General features: G+C 48.7%; 1 pseudogene; it reads right to left on the bottom strand.

Annotated features, from left to right (window-relative positions):
• LOC142312025 (uncharacterized) overlaps positions 1–20854 on the bottom strand; it is a 164905-nt pseudogene extending 144051 nt beyond the window's left edge.
• Between the last annotated feature and the right edge of the window lie 1572 nt (positions 20855–22426).

Raw genomic sequence — 22426 nt, 5'->3', positions numbered from 1 at the left:
ATCCCCCGATCCCTTCATAGCATTACTGTATAATATTCCAGCAATCCAGCAGTGTCACCTCTCCAGTCAGCAGCTCAATCATCTTGTAGGTGAGTTCTAGGATCTTCTGCTCATTGATGTCCTCATGTATCAGGGGGTGAGGTGGAGGCCCCGTGATTGGGCTCAGGGGTCTTCCCCATCCCTCAGGCACAGGGTCCTGACAGCGATCACTAGAGGTCTTCTTCACTACTGTGTAATCCTGGTTATGGAGAGACATTAATAAATCTCACTACAGACATATGCAGAGTCCTCACCTCTCCAGTTCTGTCCATCTTTTATTCCCATAGATAAGAAGGATGTTGTTGCAACTAAATCCTAACACTCTCACAGGGATGGATAAACTAGGGGAGATGTGAAACCAGAAATCCACAGGTCCCAAAACAGGCTAGTACTAGAGATGAGTGGACTCGCAGACAACCAGGACCAGATGGCCCCTCCCTGCTAAATTTTAAAAAAATTCCAGTTCCGGTCCGGAATCTGGTCCCCATAGAAGTCTATTGGGACCAGAATTTGGCAATTAAAAATTGTGGTGGAAGGAATGGGGGGGATAGGAGAGCATGCTGTGTGATCACCGAGGCTCAGTCATGACTGTATACTCCTTCCAGGTCATGCTTTCACTTCCGGTGCCGCAAATTAGCCTTCATTGAATATGCACTGCTTCTCCGTCCACTGGCGCCTGTGATTGGTTGCAGTCAGATGCACCCCCACGCTGAGTAGCAGCATTTTTGACGCTCAAATCACAGGCCCAGGTTTGTGGGTCTATAGTGTACAATAAAATAAATAAAAAAATTGCTTCAGGGTTCCCCTGTATTATGATACCCAGCACAGACAAGGCCCATGGCTAGAGTCTGCAGCGCCCAGCCCTGCGCTTATCTAGGCTGTGTATCAAAATAGAAAGGAACCGTACGCAGTTTTTTGTTGTTTTTTTTTTTTATTAAACTAATTAAAAACACCAGCGTGCGGGCCCCCCCAATTTTGATACCCAGCCCAATAGCACTCCCCGGCAGGCACTGTCACTGTTAATGGGCTGGCAGGGAGCGGGACACGGTGGGGTTTTTGCTAAAGGTGCGCTGTCTCAAAGACACTGAACTTTTGAATCAGGGGCTGGAGATCTTAGTGCAGCTCTGTTGGGACACACTGATAAGATTCCCAGGGTGTTTTAGGAAAATTTTGATGTTTTTGCCAAAGGTGCGCGCTCTCTTAAAGGGCTGGCAGGGAGCGGGATAAAGTGCGGGGCTGTAAGAGTGACAGTGCTAGCAGGGTGGTGCGGGCCAGCCGTGATCAGTGGAGACGTCACTCAGGAACGGAGGACAATCGGAACCTTTCAGTGGTGACCGCAACTTAGCTGAGTGACGTCACGACTGATCGCGGCTCAGTCTCTGCCTGCAATTACGGCATGCGGACATGTTCCATGATCGTGTGCTGTGACTTTAGATATGTAGGAGAGCTGAATCACCATGGGACCTCGAGTGGATTATGTTGGACCTGCAGGGGTGTTTTTGGGGGGTTAATAAAGTGGTGAAAGAGGGTTTTTTTGTATTTTATTCTAAATAAAGGATTTTCTCAGTGTTTGTGTTAATTTCTTTTTACTTACAGCACTGGCTTCATTCTTATTTTTTTTATTATTTCTTTATTTATTTATTTTTTTTAATTTCTCAAGTGCCGGATCTGGATCAAACACCTGAAATCCCGGGCCCAGCACCCACGTACCTTTGAAACCGCACGGATCCGGACTTTCACAGTCTGGATCCGCTCATCCCTAGCAAGTACTTGACCCTGACTTGTTTCTGCCTGACAGCGGAGGTTGCTATCCTAAGATCATGTAATAGCACCCGCACTTCTCAATGGCTGACCCCATAACTGCACTGTAAGCTATAAACCAAGTGTAACACAAAAATAACAGTAACCAGCAAATGAAGTGCACACAGGCAGAAGGAGAGACACAGGGTTAGGAACGTGCAAATAGTCGTACAGGAATGATGTAATAAAAAATAAATAAAGAATAACAGAATACGTGTAAATCCTCCCAAACCTACATAAAGCAAAATAGGACATAACTGGATCGGGATTCACACAAACGGCAAGGAATAGAAATAGTAATGTCTCAGTAAGAAAACCTTAAACGAGGAGCTAGGACTCCAGACAACCGTCCATCCAGTAATCTGGGTTCAGACCCCGGAGTGGAGCCATGACAGATATAATGTGACGTCATCAGAATCTCTCACCTCTCCAGTAAGCCGGAAGAGGATCTCTAGGGTGAGGTGTAATATCCTCTCTGCCATCTTGTCCTGGTCGCTATCCATCCATGACGGATCAATCATGAAAACTCTTCTATATATAGAAAATGTCCACTGAGATGATCCGATCTTGTAGGGACCTGAATGGGAAGAGGAGGACTATATAAAATCATAAAGATCTCATGTAAGAAAATCTCTGTGGCTCCGCAGGTGGAGGTATGTGGCTACTGGCATTATTGTGATTGGCTGGCCGCAAGGCATCATCAGGTCTATATAAAACCCATTGATGCGATGCTTGTCACAAACTGTTTTTTTCAACTTCCATCTGAGAAATAAAGTAAGTTTCCCTCCCTATATATTCTACACTTGCACCCTTTAATGCTTTTCATGGGGCACTAAATAGTTTTTTTAGATTTGTTTAAACTAATAAATAATTGAAAAAAAATTACTTAGGGTCCCTCTCATTTTTGATAACTAGAAAAGGTAAAGCAGGCAGCTGGAAGATGATACAAGTCACAATGTGTATGGGAATGATAAAAAGCAAAACTGCTATGGGAATACTAGACTGAAAAATACAATGAATTATCTGAAAAAGTGAAAAAACATGAAACATGGAATATGCATAACTGCTATGAATAATAGGAATATAATAGATGTTTAGCCATTGTATTGATCAATGCAAAAGAGCCCAAAAACCAATGCCAATGTAATCTCTATTTTTGGGGTCCCTAACCTATATGTAACCTCACCTGCAGTTAAAAAAACTTGCTCTGTATGGGAAGCAAAGGACCAAGCTATATATGTGAAGTGAAACAAATGGCTGTGGGTGGGGCAGTGTTCTCAGACAAAAAGTGCATACACATTGTGACTTGAGTGCAACTCTTTATCTTATTGTATAGTTATGTTTTTTGAGTCTTGCACCATGTTCACACCATTGGTGTTCCAGACATGAATTCTTTAGGAAGACGATATAAGGCCGACAAGGCCCATGTTTTTTTGGCCCTTCCCAGCCTAAAAATAGCAGCCTGCAACTGCCCCAGAAGTAGCACATCACATTACAAGCGCCATCTCTGGCACTTTGTTCCGGTTCTTCCCAATTGCCCTGGTGCGGTTTTAATCAGGAAATGGTTTTTGGGGTTGATGTCAGCTGTGAATTGCTGAAAAATAATAAACTTCTAAATGAGGAATAGTGTTCGGGGAGTCTTTATTCAAAGAAACTATTTTTCCTGTGTGTGGTTTTTTTTTGTTTTTTTTTTCACATTTCACTTACCGGATTAATTGTGGGGATTTCCAATAGATGCATCTCAAATACTAACCCCTGGACTTGAATGTCAGCTGACATTAACGCCAAAAACATATAACCCCGATTGCCAATGTACCAGGGCAATCAGCAAATGCCGGGGCAAAGCACCAGAATTGGCGCATTTTATGGATGTGCTAATATTGGGCAGTTGCGGGCTGCTATTTTTTAGGCTGGGTAGGACCAAAATAATCATCAACCTTTCCAGCCTGATAATACCAGCCCACCGCTGTCTGCTGTACCTTGGCCAGTTATCAAAAATAGAGGGGACCCCATGCAGTTTTTTAATTATTATTTTAGATGCGTTTTAGGTGTATTTATGCTGCGTAAACGCAGTTAGGGTATGTTTTCACTATCAATGTTTGTTCGCGCTTTCACGCAGCTAAATTTCCACATGAATCACGCACCTCCGCTCACTTGTGTGTATGGCACTTCAGGATTCTCAATGACTTTGCTTGCATCGAGATTTCCTTCAGGTTTTGTGACAAATCAGCAATAAAAAAAAACGCATAAAAGAAAAAAAAAATACGGCAAAAGCGCTGAAAGAATTGACATGCTGCAGATTTTTTTTCTGTACCAAATCTGCAAGCCAGAAATAAACAAACATTGTGTGCATGACACTTCAGGAGTCTCATTGATTTTGATGCCAACAGAGTATGGTTTACGTTTTGTAACAAATCAGCAATCAAAAAAAATATTGAAAAAAAAAACTCGGCAAAAACACATGCACACAGCCTTTAGGCTATGTGCGCACGTTGCGTATTTGCATGCAGTTACGCTGCGTATTGCACTGCAGCGTAACTGCACGCATCCTGCGTCCCCAGCACAATCTATGAAGATTGTGCAAATTTCATCCCCACGTTGCGTTTTAGAATGCAGCGTTTTGGCTGCTGCCAAGACGCTGCATTCTAAAAAGCAACATGTTACTTCTTTTGTGCGTTTTGGTTGCAATGTCAGTCTCTCTCTCTGTCGGTCTCTCTGTCTCCCTGTCGGTCCGTCTCTCTTTCTGTCGGTCTACCCCTCTCCCCCCTCTCTCATACTCACCGATCACTGCCCGAACACCGGCGCGGTGCTGCACGGCTGTCACACTCCTCCGGCGGCTTCTCCTGCTTTTGAAAATGCCGGCCACTTATTCAATCTCTTATTCCCTGCTTCCCCGCCCACCGGCGCCTATGATTGGTTGCAGTCAGACACGCCCCCACGCTGAGTGACAGCTGTCTCACTGCAACCAATCACAGGCGCCGGTGGGCGGGTCTATGTAGTGCAGTAAAATAAATAATTAAAAAAAACGGCATGCCAACCCCCCCCCCCCCAATTTTGATACCAGCCAACATAAAGCCACACGGCTGAAGGCTGGTATTCTCAGGATGGGGAGCCCCATGTTATGGGGAGCCCCCCCAGCCTAAAAATATCAGCCAGCAGCCGCCCGGAATTGCTGCATCGATTAGATGCGACAGTTCTGGGACTCTACCCGGCTGATCCAGAATTGCCCTGGTGCGGTGGCAATCTGAGTAATAAGGATTTAATGGCAGCCCATAGCTGCCACTAAGTCCTAAATTAATCATTGCAGGTGTCTATGAGACACCCGCAATGATTAACCTGTAAGTGAAAGTAAATAAACACATACACCCAAAAAATCGTTTATTTGAAATAAAAGACAAAAAAAACCCCCTCTTTCAACACTTTATTAAAATCCTCAAATACCCCTCCAGGTCCGACGTAAACCAAATGAGGACCCGCGACGCTCTCATCTCTGCTACATGAAGCTGACAAGAGCAGTCACAGACCAGACCGCTCTCTGTCAGATCCATGCAGCAACTGAAGAGAGCCGCGCAATCAGCGATGAAGTCACAGGTGAGTTGCGGTCTTGGGTGGAGGACTCCAGCTGGCCGCGGGTAACCTGAGTGACGGCAGCGCTAATCACGCTGCTCACTTCAGTTACTCAGGGGATTAGCGGTCACCAATGAGTCCTTCACGGGTGACCGCTAATCAGGACGCCACACACAGACAGAGCCGCGGTATGACAATGAAGTCGGGTGAAGTTCACCCGAGTTCATTCTCATCGCGCGACTGTCTGTGTGTGCTGTCAGCCGGCATGTAACAGAGCTGAATTGCCGGGAGAACGCACTGTCAAAAATGCATCCAAAACGCATGCAAAATGCATGGAAAAAGCATCCAAAATGCATGTGTTGTGGATGCATTTTTTTTTACAAAACGCAGTGTCCAGTCTGCCAGAGGGTGCGTTCTTTTCTGTACTGCAGAGAACGCAACGTGCGCACATAGCCCAAGTATATAAAATAGACAGATTAGATAGAATAGTTAGAGATTCTGCAGCCATATAATGTCCCATGCCCCTACATATTATAAACTTATAGTGCCTTTCATGTGGCAATAAAGGGTGTTTAATTATTTTTTTTAATTTAAAACAGGCTAATTTAAAAAAAAAAATAAAAATGATTTGATTTCACCCTATTTTTCATAACTAGCCAAGGTTAAACAGACAGCTGCAAGCTGATATTATCAGGCTGGGTAGACCCATGGTTATTTTTTCCCTTCCCAGCCTAGAAATACCAGAATGCAACTGCAACCAGAAGTAGTGCATGTATTAGCTGTCCCAATTCGGGTGCTTTGCCCCAGGTCTTGCTGATTGCAGTCAGGGTAATATTTTTTTGGGTTGATGTCAGCTATGTAGTGTCAGTTGGCATCAAGCCCAGTGGTTAATAATGGAGAGGCGTCCATCAGACAGCGCAATTACCGTATTTTTCGCTTTATAAGACGCACTTTTCCTCCCAAAAATTTGAGAGGAAAATGGGGGGTGCGTCTTATAAAGCGAATGTAGCGGTACCTGGGGGTCCTGTCTGTGCGGTGATCGGGCGGCCGGGTGCCTGTGGCTGCGTGCAAGCGGCCGGGTACCTGTGCTTGCATGCGGTGGCAGCTGGGTACCCGTGGCTGTGTGCGGGCGGCAGTCGGGTGCTGTGTGCGGGCTGCGGCCGGGTGCTGTGTGCGAGCAGCGGCCGGGTGCTGTGTGCGGCCGGCGGCCAGGTGCTGTGTGCGGCCGGCGGCCGGGTGCTGTGTGCGGCCGGCGGCCGGGTGCTGTGTGCGGCCGGCGGCTGTGTGCGGGCAGCGGCCGGGTGCTGTGTGCGGGCGGCGGCTGTGTGCGGTCGTCGGCTGTGTGCGGGCGGCGGTCGGCGGCTGTGTGCGGGCGGCGGCCGGGTGCTGTGTGCGGGCGGCAGTCGGCGGCTGTGTGCGGGCAGCGGCTGTGTGCGGGCGGCGGCTGTGTGCGGGTGGCGGTCGGCGGCTGTGTGCGGGCAGTGGCCGGCGGCTGGGTGCTGTGTGCGGGCAGCGGCCGGGTGCTGTGTGCGGGCGGCAGATGGCTGCCGCCCGCACGCAAGCACAGGTACCTGGCTGCTTGCACGCAGGGTGGGCGGGCAGCCTGCTGGCTGCCACTCTGTGCGTGCGGGGCGGGCGACTGTGGCAGGCGGCTGTGCAGCAACTTACCCAGTTTGTCCGCGGTCCCAGTTTCAAATGATGGCAGCGTGCGCAGATGGAGCCCTTGGATGAGAGCTCCATCTGCGCAGGCGCCATTATTTGAACCGGGACCGCGGACACTGGGACACTCACTGCAGCGGCCTGCTGCATGACTCACCCGCCGTCGCCGCTGCTGCTGCCGCCACCACGGGCCCCGCGACTCCTGCTACCACGGATCCCCCGGCTCCTGCCACCCCGGACGCCACCTGCCACCCCGGACCCCGCTGCCACTGACCCGCCGTGCCTGCCAGCAAATCCGCTGCCTCCTGTGACCCCGCTTCACCACAACTGCTGCCCCCCTCCGGTAAGAGAACACCGGATTATAAGACGGACCCCATTTTTCTTTTTTTACCTTTTTTTTATGTCTAAGTTTGGGGTGCGTCTTATAATCCGGTGCGTCTTATAAAGCGAAAAATACGGTACTAACATGTTCAGTATAAAGAGGAAGAAAAAAAAAACAAAAAACCCAACACAATACACACCATACCCCGACTCTCTCATTCATCAACTTATTTAAAAAACAAAAAAATAAAAAAAGACATGAAGATTTTGAAGTAATCCATTGAATCTGAAGTAGTAAAAACATAGAAACCTGAAAGACATAAAAAGAAATAAAGACAAGAGACAGTCCCTCGTTCATCACTTTATTAGCTGCCCCAAAAACCCGACAGCTCTGATGTAATTCATGGTGATCTCACGATATCCACAGATTCTGTCATACAACCTATGAAGCTACATTCAGAGAATGAAGGTTCATAGGTTACTCCCAGTAACGTCACCACTCGTGAGACATTTTGGGTCTCGCGCTGCCCTCTGCATGACCCGGCGACAGTGGTGATGATATCAGTAACCTTACATGACTTCACCGTCCTCGCCGGGTCTCAAGGAGGGCAACGCGAGACACAGAATATCTTATGCTCATGAGCGGTGATGTTATTGAGTTACTGAAGTCACCAATTGTGAGAAATGACTGAGAGTGAACTATGAAGCTTCGTTCTCTGAATGAAGCTTCATAGGTTGTACGACAATCGGTAGACATCGTGGGATCACCAAGGATTACGTCGAAGCTTGTGGGGAGGGGATGGTTAGGAGCTAACAAAGTGGTGAACGAGGGACTGTCTCTTGCTTTTATTTCTTTAACTATTTTACGGTATTTCGTGTTTCCATTTTTGGACGAAGTTGTATTACTTTGAAATCTTCATGGCTTTCTTCGTCTTTTTTTTTTTTTAGATAAATTGGTGAATGAGGGATAGTGTAGGGGAGTGTTTAGTCAAATAAAGTATTTTTCCCTGTTTTTTTTCTTCTTTTTTACTTACTGGGTTATTAATGAGGATGTCTCCTATCCAATACTAAACCCTTGGCTTTATGCCAGCTAACAATTCACAGCTGACATTAACTCCAAAATCCAATACCATGATTGCCACCACACCAGGCAATTGGCAAGAGCCAGGCAAAGCGCTAGAATTAGTGCATCTAATGTGATGTGCCACTTCTAGGGAGGCTGTGGGCTGCTATTTTAGTCTGGAAAGGGCAAAATAACCATGGCCCTTCCCTGCTGATAATATCAGCCCCTAGATGCCTGCTTTACCTTGCTTAGTTATCAAAAGTAAGGAGCCTTTTTTAAATTATTTTGTTCTCAGCAGCGTCCAGGCATTTTTCCCATGCTGTTCCCATTACATTTCAGACCTGTCCTCCCCCACCAGATTTTTTTGACCACTCCTATTTCATTGAACAGAGAACCACAGGTTGTGCAATATATGTGGCCTGGGCCAAGAGATAGTTTTTGGTACCTCCATGGATTCATCTTACCCCCACCCCAGTAACTAGCAAATGTAAAAATGTTGCCCATACTAGGGTGTGGAGACACAGGGCTCAGTGGGTGCTCTCGTCCACTAAAACCCGCCGCCTTTAGAAAGACAGCGTGGCTCAGGGCTCATCCCAACTGAACGCCGGCCTCCTTAACCGTGGGCGTAACACTACTCAGACAACACAGGGTGAGGGAACCACAATAATTAGACTTTATTGGATCCCCAAACAATTAACGGCACATAACACATAACCAGCAAAACACACAAATGTAACAGGCAACAGAGTCTCACCCTTCCGCTGGCTCACCAGGGATTTAGAATGTCCATGCCTCAGAGCTTCCAAGCTGTCTGAGGTCTGCAAAGTCTGGAACAGGTGACTGAACTGTCCCAACCTGAGTGTCCTCCTTAGGTAGTCCTGGTTTGATGTTAAAATCCTGGCAGCCGGAGTCGAAATCCCTAGGCTGTGGATATGGTCTCCAACCGGAACCGGAGCCCCTAGATTGAAGCCATAAGATATCCTGATCCTCTAGTCAGCTCCTGAGAGCTTAGACTGGATCCATCAGCATCCATCAACCTTCATCAACCCTGGTGGCTTAAAGAAGTCCCTTTTATAGCCATAACCTTCCCTTAGGATACACTGCGTCCTCATCGAATGGTTGGACAAGATTGCTTTTCCCATTGGATGAATTTCAAGCTGCATGGATAATGTTCATTTAAATGATGTGCATAGAAAGACTCAGTATATCTACATGGAGTCGGCAAGTCACCGACTAGACAATGGCTACTAAGGTAATTACATTATCAATACACAACTACAATACAATGGTTACTGGAAATGTCTGGAGAACAATACGTCTGGCTTTCAGTGGCCAACACAATTACATTGAGTCAACAAGAGTCTTGTAAAAACAATGAGGGACTTCTCCCCCGTCTATAGACAATCTATCATGCTGTCTGGCTGGATTTTAAGAAACTTTAACCCATGAGAGTCCATGTCGTCACATTAATGTGACGACATGGACTCTCATGGGTTAAAGTTTCTTAACATTCAGCCAGACTATTGTTCTTATGTGTGCTAAGTCATGTTTGCTTAGCTATTGCTCTCCAGACTTTTCCAGTAACCATTGTATTGTAGTTGTGTATTGATAATGTAATTACCTTAGTAGCCATTGTCTAGTCGGTGACTTGCCAACTCCATGTAGATATACTGAGTCTTTCTATGCACATCATTTAAATGAACATTATCCATGCAGCTTGAAATTCATCCAATGGGAGAAGCAATCTTGTCCAACCAATTGATGAGGACGCAGTGTATCCTAAGGGAAGGTTATGGCTATAAAAGGAACTTCTTTAAGCCACCAGGGTTGTTGAAGGTTGATGGATGCTGATGGATCCAGTCTAAGCTCTTTGGAGCTGACTAGAGGATCAGGACATCTTATGGCTTCAATCTAGGGATTCCGGTCCCGGTTGGAGACCATATCCACAGCCTAGGGATTTCGACTCCGGCTGCCAGGATTTTAACATCAAACCAGGACTACCTAAGGAGGACACTCAGATTTGGACAGTTCAGTCACCTGTTCAAGACTTTGCAGACCTCAGACAGCTTGGAACCTGTGAGGCAAGGACATTCTAAATCCCTGGTGAGCCAGCGGAAGGGTGAGACTCTGTTGCCTGTTACATTTGTGTGTTTTGCTGGTTATGTGTTATGTGCCATTAATTGTTTGGGGATCCAATAAAGTCTAATTATTGTGGTTCCCTCACCCTGTGTTGTCTGAGTAGTGTTACGCCCACGGTTAACGAGGCCGGCGTTCAGTTGGGATGAGCCCTGAGCCACGCTGTCTTTCTAAAGGCGGCGGGTTTTAGTGGACGAGAGCACCCACTGAGCCCCGTGTCTCCACATAGGGTTGCCAAACTCCCTGAGTGCAGGAGTCGCATCACTTTGATGCCGTCCACAGTCACCTGGCATAGCTGAGGTCCCTCACCTAGGTGTGGTATAGCACTGCACATGGAATGTGCAAACAAATGAGACTCGTCAGATAATGGAATAGTTCATCAGTTCTGATACCAGTGGGCAAAGACCCGATAAAAGACCCAGGGTCACGACACCTCCAACAGACAATGGTAAGAGACATACCCCTTGAAGCCAGCTTTGACCAATTGTGGGTCTTTGTGAGCACCTCAGATGTGGACCCATTTTTTGGTATCCCAGAAAGGCGACCTCAGGCTCCTCTCATTGTTCAAGCAGTTTTCCACGGCCAAGTGTCTTTCCACGAGGTTGTCTGCATTCTGGAGATTTGTGTGCAAACTAGCTTTGTATCAATTTAGATAGTGAGTGAATAAATTGGTCTACTACCACTCATCAACTGTGCTGGAAAGAAAGTCTCAGGCTGCAGCCATTCTTGCACTTTTGTATCACCAGGAGTGTATAAGTTGTGCCCCGACAGCCAGGGTTATATGCAAACGTGCCTTAATCCCCACCTTCAGCTTGCAGGGCAGGGTTGTAGTATGCTTTCTGTGGTTCCCCAGTAAGCTACAGATCTAGGACCTCTGTCTATTGTTCGGTCACCCTCTTAAAGACAGCCAGGAAAGCCTCAATATTTTCCTATAGAGTCAGTAGATTATGTTGCGGGCGGGAGACAGACCACAGCAGGGGGAGAGGGGGGGGGCTGCTCGAGACACTCGGATCCAGGGTCGTGGCGGTGGCTCAAGTGGAAGCCGATCCCGGGCCTGAGCACCAGTCCGTCGCCCACAACGTAATAAAGGGGTTATTTACAGGGGAGAGTTTGTCGGTGATGCCACCCGTGGGTTGCGGTGATAGTTGGTAACACCACCGCTGCCTTGGTATGGGACACCCAGGGCTGATGGAGTGGGGCAGCAGGATGGTTATCCCCTCCACTGGTAGGGGAGGTGTTGTCCTGGGGCCCAGGTGTAGGTGGAGTGGAATGCTGGGACACAGTATGCAGGCTGGACCGTATGATACTGGTGTACTCACTGTTTTTTAATAAATCCCACAGAGTCCAGATAGTAAACCACGTGCCGGATACCGGTAGCCTCCGGAGGGGTGTGCTCGGGTCCCGCACACCAGTGAACAGAACAGGGGCCCTTCCTCCTGCACTCTAGTTTGGTGTCTTGTGTGTTGACTAGTCCGCATGAAATGGGAAAAGTCCACTCCCGATGTCTTTGCTGTGGGAGCTGTGGCCCGCGAGATCTGACCCTTGGGATTTTTGCAGGCACTTGCAGACGCCCTATCCCCCGCGTTGGGCTTCCTTCTCGCTCTTTCTGGGCTGCTGGTGGGACAAGACTTGGAATCTTGTCCACTGCTGGCTAATTGAAAGGGGCTTGCAACTGTCCTCGCCCTGGGGTCCAGGTACCCCGACTGTGCACAGCCTCCAGACTGGATTCCCGCTGTTGGCACCGGCAGGCTACAACCCTGCCCCGGTCCACTTAAGGTCTCCGCGACCGGATCTCCGTCGCCTGTGGCCCTGCTCTGCTGTCTGCTAGTCAGCTCAGGTAGTCCGGGAGCTACAACCGCCGACTACCACTTCACTCCTCTCACTTCCGCTGTCCAAACTTCACTGTCTTGTTCCCTCCCCTGACACCTCAGGAACCCTAGCTGGGCGTCACCATCTGCCTGGCCCCGCCCACTGGTGTGTCCCTATTGTACTGGGGAGGGGGGGTGACTAGGATTTTGTACCTGCATGTGAGATTGTGTTGGTGGGCCAAGGAGGAGAGAATCCTGCATCTGGAATATGGATGCAGTCTTCTGTGACAACCTGATTTTGTCAGGGCGTCACAATTACACTTGTATTAAACATGATCACCAAGCAGTTTCAGCACACTTCTCTTCTTCTAAAGCGGACTTCCTTTCTCCAGTCTCAGCACACTCCACTTTGCTCAACTCCCCCCCAACTCACCGACAAGTGACGCAATGTCTGGTTCTAGTCATAGCTATGCAGGTGCACCTAATCAAGGACTATAGTGCTAGGATTAAACTCTGGCCTACCTGGATTTCCTATACCCCACTGAATATTATTTTTTTTGTGGTAGAACCCAATTTGGGTTTTTTTGCTATGGGACACAATAACGTCTATGTACGCTCCTGCTCCTCACTCCTCTTCGTATGTGTTGAACTATGTGTAAAGCTGGGTTCACACATAGCGACAGCGACATCGCTGTTACGTCACCATTTTCTGTGACGTAACAGCGACCTTGTAAGTCGCTGTTATGATCGCTGCTTAGCTGTCAAACACAGCGACGCAGCAGCGATCATAACGTCGCTACATGTGCAGAGAGCAGGGAGCCGCGCACACTGCTTAGCGCTGGCTCCTTGCTCTCCTAGCTACAGTACACATAGGGTTAATTACCCGATGCGTACTGCAGCTACATGTGCACAGAGCAGGAGCCGGCACTAGCAGCAAGAGCGGCGGAGGCTGGTAACGAAGGTAAATATCGGGTAACCAGGGAAAGGTCTTCCCTTGGTTACCCGATGTTTACAGTGGTTACAGCTTTCCGCAGCTGCCAGATGTCGGCTCCTGCTCCCTGCTCGCTTCATTTCGTCGCTCTCTCGCTGTCACACACAGCGATGTGTGCGTCACAGCGGGAGAGCGACGACGAAAAAATGAAGCAGGACATTCAGCAACGAGCAACGACCTCACCTAAGGCCAGCTCGTTGCTGGATGTCACACACAGCGACAGCGACGTCGCTGCAACGTCACAGAAAATGGTGACGTAGCAGCGACGTCGTTGTCGTCGTCGCTGTGTGTGACACCACTTTTACTCTAATGTTTTATCTTCTTTGAACAGTGCTGCAGTATATGTTGGTGTGATCTATATATATAATTGCCTTATTCTGTCTGTCTGTCTGTCATGCTCCAAAATTGTGTCACCGTGACATGTCCTTACGGTGACACAAAGCTGATTGGCCGCTGGGCTCGCCATGGCCCCGCCCCCCACACGGATTGGCCTCTCGCCCCGGCTCTCTGCAGGCCCCGCCCCCCTCACGCAATGCACGCTCGCTCTGGCCCAACTGACACGGAGCTCCGATTCCCAGGTGAGTACACACACACATCAGATCACACTCACTCTCACACTCACTCTCACACACACCTCACACATCACAACATGCTGGGATATCGCTTGCTTCTACACCGGCTCCGTCAGGATCCCGGCAGCGCCAGACATAACCTTGCGATGCTGGGATCTTCACGGAGGCCGTGAAAGCTGGTAACCATTATACACATCGGGTAACTAAGGTCCCTTAGTTACCCGATGTGTATCATAGTTACCAGTGTACACCGGCTCACACTCACTCTCATACACACCTCACACACACATCACATCGCATCCACACATCAAGGTCCTGCAGCTTCGGAACATACACACACATAACAGCACACACACACACACATACACACACACACAAATCAGATCACACTCACACACACCTCACACATCACATCGCATCCACATACTCACAGCATCCTGGGATATCGCTTGCTTCTCGGCGGCGATACTGTGCTGTTGTGAGCTTCCAGGACCTGCCGGGGGATCACATGGCCAGAAGCATGTGATATCCCCGGATGTTGTGAGTATCAGCGCGTATGTGCAATATCGTCAGTGTCTGTGTGTCTTTGTGTGTGAGTGTATGCGATCGGGTGTGTGTGAGTGTATGCGATCGGGTGTGTGTGAGTGTATGCGATCGGGTGTGTGTGAGTGGATGCGATCGGGTGTGTGTGAGTGGATGCGATCGGGTGTGTGTGAGTGGATGCGATCGGGTGTGTGAGTGTCGGCAGAGGAGCACGGCGTGCTGGAGGAGGCTGGGAGCAGAGAGGCTGATCATGGGGAAGGCTGGGAGGAGAGAGGCTGATGCTGGGGGAGGCTGGGAGGGGGAGGGGGAGGCTGGGACGAGGGAGGCTGATGCTGGTGGAGGCTGATGCTTGGGGAGGCTGATGCTGGGGGAGGCTGGAAGGAGAGAGGCTAATGCTGGTGGAGGCTGATGCTTGGGGAGGCTGATGGTGGGGGAGACTGGGAGGGGAAGGCTGATGCTGAGGGAGGCTGGGAGGAAGGAGGCTGGGAGGAGAGAGGCTGATCCTGGGGAAGGCTGGGAACGGGAGGCTGATGCTGAGGGAGGCTGGAAGGAGAGAGGCTGATGCTGGGGGAGGCTGGAAGGAGAGAGGCTGATGCTGGTGGAGGCTGATGCTTGGGGAGGCTGATGCTGGGGGAGACTGGGAGCGGAAGGCTGATGCTGAGGGAGGCTGGGAGGATGAGGCTGGGAAGAAGGAGGCTGGAAGGAGAGAGGCTAATGCTGGTGGAGGCTGATGCTTGGGGAGGCTGATGCTGGGGGAGAGTGGGAGGGGAAGGCTGATGCTGAGGGAGGCTGGGAGGAAGGAGGCTGGGAGGAGAGAGGCTGATCCTGGGGAAGGCTGGGAACGGGAGGCTGATGCTGAGGGAGGCTGGAAGGAGAGAGGCTGATGCTGGGGGAGGCTGGAAGGAGAGAGGCTGATGCTGGTGGAGGCTGATGCTTGGGGAGGCTGATGCTGGGGGAGACTGGGAGCGGAAGGCTGATGCTGAGGGAGGCTGGGAGGATGAGGCTGGGAAGAAGGAGGCTGGGAGGAGAGAGGCTGATCCTGAGGAAGGCTGGGAAGAGGAGGCTGATGCTGAGGGAGGCTGGAAGGAGAGAGGCTGATGCTGGGAGAGGCTGGAAGGAGAGAGGCTGAGGCTGGGAGGAGAGAGGCTGATGCTGGGGAAGGCTGATGCTGAGGGAGGCTGGGAGGGGAAAGCTGATGCTGGGGAAGGCTGGGAGGATGGAGGCTGGGAGGAGAGACGCTGATCCTGGGGAAGGCTGGGAGAGGGAGGCTGATGCTGGAGGAGGCTAGAAGGAGAGAGGCTGATGCTGGCGGAGGCTGATGCTGGGGGAGGCTGGAAGGAGAGAGGCTGATGCTGGTGGAGGCTGATGCTTAGGGAGGCTGGGAGAAGGAAGCTGATGCTGAGGGAGGCTGGTAGGAGGGAGGCTGGGAGAGGTAGGCTGAGAGAAGAGAGGCTGATGCACACACACACACACACACGCGCGCGCACTGCACAGCACACCACACACACACACACACACACACACACACACACACACTGGGAACCACAAACAACTGCCCTACACAGACACCCACACACACAGACAACGCTGCACACACACAACACCCAACACACAAACACCGCGGCACACACAAATATACGCACATACCGCACAACACACACATTGCACAAAAGATACCTCCCCCCAAAACACACCACACACACACAAACCGCGCAACACACACACAACGCTACAGACACACAGCGCTCCACAAACAATGCAACACACGCAACACACATACAACACCGCTCTCACCCCCCGTCACACCCAGACAACACCCAGAACATGTACAGCGCCCTACACAAACACTTGGTAACTACACACAACAACATCTATATATATATATATATATATAACAAAAATCATACATGAACTACACAATACGTAAATTCTAGAATACCCGATGCGTAGAATCGGGCCACCTTCTAGTATATAATAATCATTATAATTTCAAAGCTCACTTGGCCGCAAACAAGCAATTATCTGCAAAGTAATATTGGTGATTTGTGCAAATCAAACAAGTTGATCAAACCGTGATAAGTAAATTATCATCAAATTGGCTAATCTCTGCTTTATTCTAGAATAATTAATGTACCAAGATATTTCATACAATATATGGCGGCTCCTGCACCATCAACAGCGCAAATCTAGAGCTGCACAAGAAGCCAAACAGGTCCACATTCTGCAAATATAACGGTCACGATTATTTACATGGCCGTCTACATCCAGCCTTATCAAACGTATTGTCTACAGCAGGATGACGTCTGAAAGGCATTTTACTAAAATTCACACAGAAGCCTCCAGCAGATCCAGGAGACACATAAGATGCAGAATAACCTTCCCCTGATCTATTCCATACCTGGACGTTTCCCTCAGATACACAATTGATTCAAAGGGTTTATGGCAGTTTTACGTTTTCTGGAGTAAAACACTTTGAGGAGTCACAAAATCTTGCAACTTTGGATGTTTTTACATCAGTCCTGTCCAGATCCAGCAAAGTGGGCAGAGCATGGACAGGGCGTGGTGTCGCCCCTCCGGAGAATAGGTCAAACGTTTCTCTACTCTGGTGGTGTAAGTTACTCAAGAAATGTTACTCCAGGCCTTGAATGCAGAAGCATTTCTGGCAAGGAACACGCCATAGAGAAGACGTGAAGAATTAATATACTGGCAAATTTCTCTTCATGAATTCGGCTCATCTTACCTCACACACCCCTTCATTAAGACTGGCGTCCACAGTGCAAGAATTAATGAAGCAGCACCTATATTTTTAAGCATAAAGTCCACATCAAATATTCCATGTGATCACATTCTGATAAATCATTTACAGTTATTATAGGAACCAGTGATGGAGTAACATCTGTGACTTCTCTGCATTTAGTGGTCACTACTCACCTGTGCGGTTATCTGTAGGAATCTCCTCTTTACACCACCCATCACCCCTCACATATGTCTCTGTAGTATTAATATGGGTCAGATCTTCACCCTGAAAATAATATTGTAAAGTCACAGACAAATGGAGAAGTCACGTGAAATGATTCAGAAGAACAGAAAAGATCATAAATGAACAAGACGACCAAAACTGACAGCAGTAGATATCACAGAGCTGCAGGTCTCCTGTATAACCCAACCTGTCACCTCCTAATTGTAACCAGCAGTCTCCATAACCAGAAAATTGTGAGAAGATCCAGACAACATCTAATGTCTATGATCAGCTTTATCCTGTCATCTCCACCAAGTATAAACCATACACTGAATGGCCACATTATTACATACCGTATTTTTCGCTTTATAAGACGCACTTTTGTTCCCCCAAATTTTGCAGGAAAGTAGGGGGTGTGTCTTATAAGCCGAATATACGGGTCCAGGGGAGGTGGGGGCAACTCTGGAGCGGTGCTGGGGGCTGCTGGAGGCTGGTAGAGGCTTGTGAAGGCTGCTGGAGGCAGCGGGAGATCTCCTGCTCCCGCTCATATAATATGCACAACCGCTGTCCATCACCGTGGTGCTGAAACCGCACCGCGGCGATGGGCTGGGGGAGCTGTGCATATTATATCTGCCTGTGCCCCCCTTTGATCGCATATGCCCCCCACTCCCCAGTGTTAGATATGGCCCCCATGCTTCTGCCCATCCTAAAATAAAAACTCTTTACTTACCTCCTCCAGCGTGTCTCCCCGATCTCACTGCTGCCGCTGTGATCAGGCACGCAGAGATCATGTCACTTTGCTGTGCCGATCACATGACCGGCACCGAGAACCAGGAAGTGCAGGAGCTGAGGAGCACAGAGGGAGGCACGAGGGATTACAGCGCTGGAGAAGGTAAAGTGTTTATTTTACTATGGGAAGCAGCATGGGGGCCAAATCTAACACAGGGGGACATGTGCCAGCAATAGGAGGCCTGTGCCAGCTGTATTGGATGTGTGCCAGCAATAGGAGACCTGTGCCACCTGTATGGGATATGTGCCAGCAATAGGAGACCTGTGCCAGCTGTAATGGATGTGTGCCAGCAATAGGAGACCTGTGCCACCTGTATTGGATGTGTGGCCAGCTATAAGAGACCTGTGCCAGCTGTATTGGATATGTTCCAGCAATAGGAGACATGTGCTACCTGTATTGGATGTGTGCCAGCTATAGGAGACCTGTGCCAGCTGTATTGGATGTGTGCCAGCAATAGGAGACCTGTGCCACCTGTATGGGATGTGTGCCAGCTATAGGAGACTTGTGCCAGTTATAGGAGACTTGTGCCAGCACAGGGGAACATGTGGCATCACAGGGGGACGTGTGCCAGCACAAGGGGGCTATATTCAATATAAGGGGGCCATATCCAGATTAAGGGGGCCAATTATACGATGGGGGGGCTATAAGAGACATATACCCTGTGTGATTTGTTAAACGGACACTGGCATTATAAGACGGACCCCATTTACCATTAAAAAAAAAAAATTCTCTTTTCCTTCACCAAGTTTGGAGGTGCGTCTTAGGCCCCTTTCACACGTCAGTGACTCTGGTACGTTTGTGCTTTTTTTTTTAAACGTACCAGAATCACTGACATACGCAGACCCATTATAATCAATGGGTCTGTGCACACATCAGTGATTTTTCACTGAACTTGTCTCCGAGCAGCGTGCACGCGTGGCCGTGATTCTGTACGGAGACAAGTCAGTTTTTTTCTGGCATGACTGATGACCCGCGGACCACACTATGGTGTGATCCGTGTGTGATCAGTGAAACACATACCAGAAAATCACGGACATATTAAATATTTTTAACTTACCTTGCCTGCGATTCGCTCTGCAGCCTCTGTTCTCGGCAGCTCCTGCCTGGCTCATGAATATTCATGAGAGCAGGAACAGCCGACCAGGAAGTAGGTGCTGAGAGCGGTGGGCGGACGCTGCAGAGCTGGAGACTTCAGCACCATGGACAGCAGCAGTGAAGGCAGGTGAGTAATGTCCAAATGCAATCACGGATTGCACATGGACAACCCACGTGTGCCGTGAATCACGGAACATGGAGGGACATGTGCGTGTTTTACACGTCAGTGAAGAACGTCAGTGTTTTTCCCTGACGTGTGAAACGGGCCTTATAATCAGGTGCGTTTTATAAAGCGAAAAATACGTTACATAGGAGAATGCAGTCACACAGCCGTATAGTTGTGGACCACCATACAGGCCCAGTTTGGTCAATGGCTGGCTCCACTGAACCTAGAGCCAGGGAAGGACGTGTGCAATAACGGTACAAACCTGGTGGCAGGACTTCACCTGGGTGACATCACATGTGCATTGGATGGGTCAACCTGGTTGTATAGAAATTTCTAGAACACTATTCCCGCCTGGATTCACTGGTGGAAAAGGAATGGTCGCTTTGTGCTCACTTTTTAAAATGGAAATGTCAGGCCACATCATGAGTATTGTATAGACCTTACCTTCCTGCTGTGCCAACACACTATGGAGAAATAAGGAAGGGGGGCAATTGATGCCACTGTCCTGTTATCTATCTGAAATGTTTTTAAATATCACGACTCCAAGATGGGTCCCCAAGTTGTGTCTTGTCTGTACTGGAAGAGGATAAGGAGCATCAGCCCTTCACCTGTCTCTAATCCAACGCTATATTTGTTATGTCAATAGTCAAGAAAGCTAATGGCTATGCCAACACAGTAGTAAAGCTTTTTCTGGAAGCTTTTTGACCCCCCCCCCCCCCTCCCTTGAAAGGTTCACCAATCTCTAACCTTCACAACTGTTTACACATCATAGGGAGATTTCATGACACCTTCTCTCCATCTACCTGATCATCCTGAGGAACATCGGGATTTTCTTGTTTACAGTCCTGTGGAAGGAGAGGACGGGGACATCTCTCTGGTGTTGTCCTCTCACTGGATAGAACTGGAGGAAACACATACAAGGAGTGACTTCATTCTTTACATACAGATAATTATAGGCCGTGTGTATTTAGTCCTATTACCTGGTGATGTGAGGGGCTGGGGAACCGCCATCATGACGTCCTTGTACAGATCTTTGTGTCCTTCTAAATACTCCCACTCCTCCATGGAGAAATAGACGGTGACATCCTGACACCTTATAGGAACCTGACACATACAATGATACCGTCATCCCCTGATCCCTTCATAGCGTTACTGTATAATGTCCCAGCATTCCCAGCAGTGTCACCTCTCCAGTCAGCAGCTCAATCATCTTGTAGGTGAGTTCTAGGATCTTCTGGCCATTGATGTCCTCATGTATCAGGGGGTGAGGTGGAGGCCCCGTGATTGGGCTCAGGGGTCTTCCCCATCCCTCAGACACAGGGTCCTGACAGCGGTCACTAGAGGTCTTCTTCACTACTGTGTAATCCTGGATATGGAGAGATCATTAATAAATCTCACTACAGACATTTCCAGAGTCCTCACCTCTCCAGTTCTGTCCATCTGTTATTCCCATAGATAAGAATGATGTAATGTGACGTCATCAGAATCTCTCACCTCTCCAGTAAGCCGGAAGAGGATCTCTAGGGTGAGGTGTAATATCCTCTCCGCCATCTTGTCCCTGTCCCTATCCATCCTTGATGGGTCAATCAGGAGAATTCTCTTCTATAGAAGATCTGAGAGGATCCGATATTGTAGGGACCTGAATGGGGAGAAGATGAGGATGTAACATCAGAAAGATCCCATGTAAGGAATCTCCGGAGCTGTTACCGGCTTCACATGATCACTACATCCAGTCCTGGTCCCGTCCTGCCCCCGGTATAACACACAATCCACCTATATTAATATCTCCTGATAGTAACAACATGGAGCGGGCGACGTAGCTTCTTCTCTTACATGCCGCAGCTTCATACAAGGGAAATCACTTCACTTCCTGTAAACCCTAGAATGGCTCCTCCCCCCATGTGACTGATCACATGACTATGACATCATCACAGGTCCTGTAAGCACAGAACAGCCATATATCTTGTGCGCGGCTCCACATTTCCAGATGGAATAAACATCATTTTTCTAATCCACGTGGTCATGGAGTTGTTATTTAATAGAAGCGGGGCAAAGGTTCTGGAGGTGCCAGTCCATTCAGGTGTATCCTCCCCACAGCCCCTGCTTCAGCTTTCCATCCCAACCACCCACACACTGAGGAGATCTGGCTGCCTATTTATGCTGTGCTAATCCTGCAGCTGTGTACATCGGGCATTGCCCCAAAAGCCTGGACTAGCAGAAGGTCCAGGCCAGGTTTGACCTCCTTCCCTGCTGCTCACGTGTGGAAAAGGCATTTACTAGGTGGAATATACAGTACAGACCAAAAGTTTGGACACATCTCATTCAAAGAGTTTTCTTTATTTTCATGACTCTGAAAATTGTAGATTCACATTGCAAGCATGAAAACTATGAATTAACACACGTGGAATGAAATACTTAACAAAAAAGTGTGAAACAACTGAAAATATGTCTTTTATTCTAGGTTCTTCAAAGTAGCCACCTTTTGCTTTCATTACTACTTTGCTCACTCTTGGCATTCTCTTGATGAGCTTCAAGATGTAGTCACCAGAAATGGTTTTCCAACAGTCTTGAAGGAGTTCCCAGAGATGCTTAGCACTTGTTGGCCCTTTTACCTTCACTCTGCGATCCAGCTCACCCCAAACCATCTCAATTGGGTTCAGGTCTGGTGACTGTGGAGACCAGGTCATCTGGCGTAGCACCCCATCAATCTCCTTCTTAGTCAAATAGCCCTTACACAGCCTGGAGGTGTGTTTGGGGTCATTGTCCTGTTGAAAAATAAATGATGGTCCAACTAAACGCAAACCGGATGGAATAGCACGCCGCTGCAAGATACTGTGGTAGCCATGCTGGTTCAGTATGCCTTCAATGTTGAATAAATCCCCAACATTGTCAACAGCAAAGCACCCCCACACCATCA

The sequence above is a fragment of the Anomaloglossus baeobatrachus genome, chromosome 5 (genome assembly GCF_048569485.1).
Source record: "Anomaloglossus baeobatrachus isolate aAnoBae1 chromosome 5, aAnoBae1.hap1, whole genome shotgun sequence".
Classification (NCBI taxonomy): Eukaryota; Metazoa; Chordata; class Amphibia; order Anura; family Aromobatidae; genus Anomaloglossus; species Anomaloglossus baeobatrachus.
Note: the sequence above shows the minus strand (reverse complement) of the source record. Positions and strands in the feature narration are given on the sequence as shown.